The sequence below is a fragment of the Bombus impatiens genome, unplaced genomic scaffold, assembly GCF_000188095.3.
Source record: "Bombus impatiens unplaced genomic scaffold, BIMP_2.2 scf_1596, whole genome shotgun sequence".
NCBI lineage: Eukaryota > Metazoa > Arthropoda > Insecta > Hymenoptera > Apidae > Bombus > Bombus impatiens.
Window position 1 is genome coordinate 128 of NT_178015.1, and position 5,511 is coordinate 5,638.

Below are 5,511 nucleotides of genomic sequence, written 5' to 3' on the forward strand. Positions count from 1 at the left end.
ATTACACATAAATCTCGGCATTCAAGCTGAGTTCTAACTTCAATCATCTATGGGCCTGCATTATTATATTACATTATTATATTATAACGTAATATATTATTACATTAATTGTTATAAATTAATAATTAAATTATTAATAACTAAGTGAAAGTTCTTTTCCGATTATCATGGTGCGGTGATTCAAGAAAAAATGAGTTTACGCGCGAGTAGGATGTTCCTTGTGTACAAGTACAATACAAAATACAATAAAATTTAATAATTTTTTAATTGCTGTTGTAAACTGATACCTCCAATTCATTACAATAATTCCGTAATGACACATGAGTCAATGGAAGATTTGAATCGGCAGAGACTCGTATTATTATGCTTTGTAATACCAACTTTGTTTTGGTTTGCTAGGTGTAAAGGTAAACGAACTCCGGACAAAATATTATTGCCGTTATTTATAATCTCCAACCGGAGTTACATTTGAACTTTTTATAATAACATCTGTCGATACAAATAGACGAACGTGCTCTCTAGGAGAGTCATATAGTCGAATAGTTGAATATGAGGTGAATTGGCGTAGGATGTGTAGGGTGCTAAAGAAACGACTCTTTACATACAACTCTCGATTCCAACTGATGACTCTCACTTCTCGATTACAACTCCGCTGTTTTCTTGATCCGACTCGTTTCTTTTTGTCGCCCCTCAATATCCCCACTACGCATGCGTTCGTTAGGCGTTCGCGACCATTTGGCACGTACGCCTTCTTCCAAACATTCGGCAGAAGAACCGTAGGGATATCGATGGCTCATTAGGCCTGTCGGCATTTACGCTTCGATGATATACTTGTATCGACGAAACCGTTGGAAAGATTTGTTGTCGAGTGCTGCTAAAAACAGTTAGAGAGTTGAATAGTAGCATTGAGCGAGCGACGATTACGACCGGCATACACTATCTCTGTACTTGTACTTACATTGATATTAATATAATTAACTATTACGATTTTATCACTCGTCTCTTTATTAAACATGCCAACACGTTTAATATCCATCTCAATTCATTACAATAATCGTTTCTATAATTTCGATATATTTTACGAAATAAATTTAAATTTACTTCTGTAGTACTAGTTTTTTTACTTAAAACTGTGCTAATATATATTAAATGTCGGTTTATGACAAAAACAATTGTATTATTATAGTCAAACATGAAATTGACCAGTGGTCAAGAATGAGCACCCATTCCAAGGGGAAAAGAATTTATATAATGTTTCAATCTATTATAATTCCAGATATCCCGGAAATCTTTTTGCTAGATTTGTGATTTTTACGATCGTAATATTCTAGAGCGAGTTAGAAATTTTCTTAGCTTTATGCTAAGCATATACCGTTGTTTAACAATTATAAATCTAATATGTTTACACACACACAACTCTATATTATTTGTAATATAAGATTACATTAAAATATTAATTAACAAGATCTTGTTAAAATCGTACTTACACATCTATTTAATCAATCTTAAAGTACAAATATTATACGTTTATATTTTTATATATTCGCGGAAGGATGTGCGCAGGTACCATGTTGTACTGCTGAATTGTAGCCAATCAAGAAGCAGTGCTGTGAGCAATTCGAAATAATAACGGTTAACCGACACGAGGCACCGCACAGTCGTTCTGTGGATTCGCACGTGGTCAGATGTGCATCGTGTTGAAGGATGCCTACAATGTGGATATATATCAGTTAGTAATGAATGCTAAACAAAAAGTTACAAAGTTAATTTGTTAAATTTTGATAGAAGAAAATGTATAAATACAAAAGATGTAACACGTGATCGATCATTGATTTATTTAAGGTAAATATTTTAATGTGCTTATACAATTAAAGATTTTGCTTAAGTTATTCTAATATGAAACGGATATGTTTTATATAATTTAACCTAATTATTGCTGTATATCAAATATATCAAACCATATGTATCAAAGATAAATGGAAGAGATCGTAGATCTAGACGTACGTATAAGACAAATAAACGTGTAGTATGTATTATAAAATACGGAATTTATGTTCTTAATTCAATCATATTTTTATTAACTGTGTAGATAGTTTCGTACCTTTCTATCTAATATTAATACACGACTACCTAGGAATATGTACAGAACCGAAGAAAATTAAGGAATAAAATACCTATTTGTGATTATTGGTATGGGCCTACATGACGATCGATAACGATTAATTTTCCAATTTTCATAGTTGAGTTGCGATGCGATATACGAAATTTGTTTAATTTCTATCCTTATTGATGCAAGATAATGGGTTTCAAAGGTTCATTTTTAAATGTAAAACATTTTCTTTCTCCTCCTTTTTTAATTAAAAGTTACAAATTTGCCATATTATCGTACTACCTTTTTACCACGTTTCATCGTATTGTATAACAACAATAAAATTTCTTATCTATAAAAAAATGATAGGGCATCCCGATGTAAATATTATATTAGCATGAAATATGTTCAAACAATGCTGAAAGCCATAAAGCGGTATGGATTAGATTTCAGGAGTATATGAAAATTGTATATATTTGCAAATATGTATATATATGTTTATATGATCTTCTTATATCATGGTCTTGTAAAGTTTTGCAATAAAATTACAATATCAATTTGTTTATGTTGCAGAATAAATAATGGGTGGCACCCATGTATAAATGTATTTACAGATTCTTATGGAATCGGAAGATCGAACTGCCATGATTGTTTCAAATGTATTCCAACAAGAGTTAATTATATCCATATTGCTCATATGTCACTGTTACATTTCATAAATTAAATTGTGAGTATAGATATAAAACTGTATTAAATATGAAGTAACAGGCAGAAAATCACTAATATTGATACATAGATTTTATAGTACATAGTTATATATACAAACGATAGTTTTTCAATGCATTAATATATGTTAAAACTCATCTTTATTCGTAATTAACATTAATATATGATAAGCAAGTATTGAAGTATTGAACCTTTGTTTGCTCTTCTACTTTTTGTCATAACTTATATGTATACTTATTGTTATTATTAAATGTACAATAATGTACACTTTCATTAATTTTAAGAACTTTTGACCCGCCAAGAGTTGTATCAAGTGAAATTATGTTTTAATAATCCAAAATATGCGAAGCGCTGATGGTTTATTTTGTTTAAACATGTCAACGTTTCTTTTATAAATGTAAAAGTATTACAACATTGCAATGTTAAACTTGACAATGTTCTTTTTTTATATAGATCAGATCGCTTTAAAATTATTTTTTTCTATATATTGTGAGACATTGATTATGGAATTCGTTAAGATTTTAAGAACAGGGCCAATTTGATTGATCAATGATTAACAGAAGAGTGTGCTTTAATCATGTATGTTGGATAACAATCCATTAAAAAGTTTTAGGAAGTGAAAGAAGATATATCCTGAGAATATTTTGCGAAATTCTGAATATTATAGCTATAAATTCATTTATAACCTATCAATAAATTACGCTATAAAGATAATGCAATTTTTTATTTTAACGCTGTGAGTTACTTGTTTTTATCAAAATTTTCTTATTTAAAAGCATTTGATGAAATTTAAACAAATAATGACAAAATATTGTAACATCTTAACTTAGTTGTATGCATTAAATATATAATTCAATACGATACTCTTAGAACATAATCATGTTTCAATTTTAATTTTTGCATTTATCTAACTTGCTTTAATTTCTTAGGGTGCTCAAAATCTTTGGATCTCCAGAATCTTATGCATGGATTTTGTGTTATTCAACTAAACCTATTCTCTTGTAAGGTAAATCATAAATCTTCTCTTACGTTGGTATGGTGAGTCTTTTTTTATTATCTTTGTTATGAAATGTATGTAATCATGCGTCCTCCTTTTTATTATGACGGATTTAAATGATGTATCGCATGTCTTTACCAATGAATGCTGCTCGATACGATAAGTGCTGTATTAAAAATATAATTAAAAACATCGGACCTGCGGAGTGAGATCTCTATTTATTACGCGCTGCCTGCGTATAGAAAAGAGTAAAAATCACCGTGGTCTTGTCGCGGCTGGCGGTCAAACTTCTATTTGAAATTGTTTGTGTCGTGCATCCCAACTGTTAACGCCAATCGTCGCAATCTTGGATTCTCAGGTTGATCGCGCCATTTCGTTTAGCGAATGTTTTCCTTTTTTTCTTCGGGTAACTAATTAGTTACCCGATTTTATTTATTTCTTTTTTGGAATTCTTTCGTATATAGTTTACATAAACATAACGTATTCCTAAAAAATGTTCTCTTTGTCCAACGAACTGTTGATTTCTATACAACCTCCCCTGGTTATGTGGCGCACGCGTAACATTCACGTATCGCGTTACGTGCGTTGCCATTCCACACTATTCGTATCCTTTTTTTATACCATTACTTGAATATAGAATTATAGAAAACGTTTAAAAGTACAAAATACAGAAATATAGAAATTATAAAAATATGAGAATAAAAAGATACAAAACTATCAAAATTACAGAAACTCTGATTAAACATTAGTACGTATATTCTACACTCGTTTTGTATTACATATACACTTTTTATATTATATACATGAACCAAAATAGAATGTATAAAGTATATTTTATATAACATGCTTCATATCTCACTCTTTTCTTAATCATCACATTTGATCACAGACATTTTCCTTTCACAATTTCCGTAGGCTTTTCTTCTGTACCTTTACTCAGCTGCATATCATTTTTTACTTCCCTCTTTTTCTTTTCTCTCCCTCATACGAGTCGTGATTAAAAAGATCGTTGAATCTTTCTCTTATTTGAGAAAATATTTACTTGTTCGTCTATATTTAAGTTATTCCCTTTGAATATAATATTTTTTTGCCAGCGTGTCTTCCAATCATTAACATATTTCTAAAAATACTTTCTTCTATAGTGCATAGTTCACATAACTATTTTTGTTTTATTTTTTTATTCTGGAGAATAACAAATAATCGCAAGGGAGCGATCAGGTGAATATGGTGACTGTAAATGTTATATTTTGCGAGAAACTCCCGAGTCAGTAGTGACGCATGAGCTGATGTGTTATAGTAGTACAATTTCTACAAGTTATCGAAACGTTCAAATAGTATTCTCTATGGATCGTAACATATTGTGATAAAAATTTATGAAACACAATACCACGGTAATAGAAAAAAAAACTGTGAGGAGGACTTGAACGGTTGATCTCAGTGGCATGCTTCTCTCGGTCGTGGTTAACTTGAAAATTTCCATTATGATACTTATGATTTTCATACAATAATGATAAGAGAGTACAATAGAAATAAAAAAAATTCAAAATGCAAAAATATATTTACTTATTTCTTATACTAATATTATAATAAACTGTTGCATCCTATGTTGGATTAATAGAAAAATTAACAGTTAAAAGTATGAATATTCATATTATTTAATAAAATAATAAAAAATTAACAGTAACACTTTTTTAATTCA

General features: G+C 29.8%; 1 long non-coding RNA gene across 1 annotated transcript; it reads left to right on the forward strand.

Moving 5' to 3' along the window:
* The first annotated feature begins 1,480 nt into the window (after nucleotides 1-1,480).
* LOC105681667 lies at nucleotides 1,481-5,029 on the forward strand. Its single transcript, XR_001102730.3, has 3 exons — nucleotides 1,481-1,842; nucleotides 2,663-2,816; nucleotides 3,745-5,029. It is a non-coding gene; the product is annotated as an uncharacterized LOC105681667 (long non-coding RNA).
* The last annotated feature ends 482 nt before the right edge of the window (nucleotides 5,030-5,511 follow it).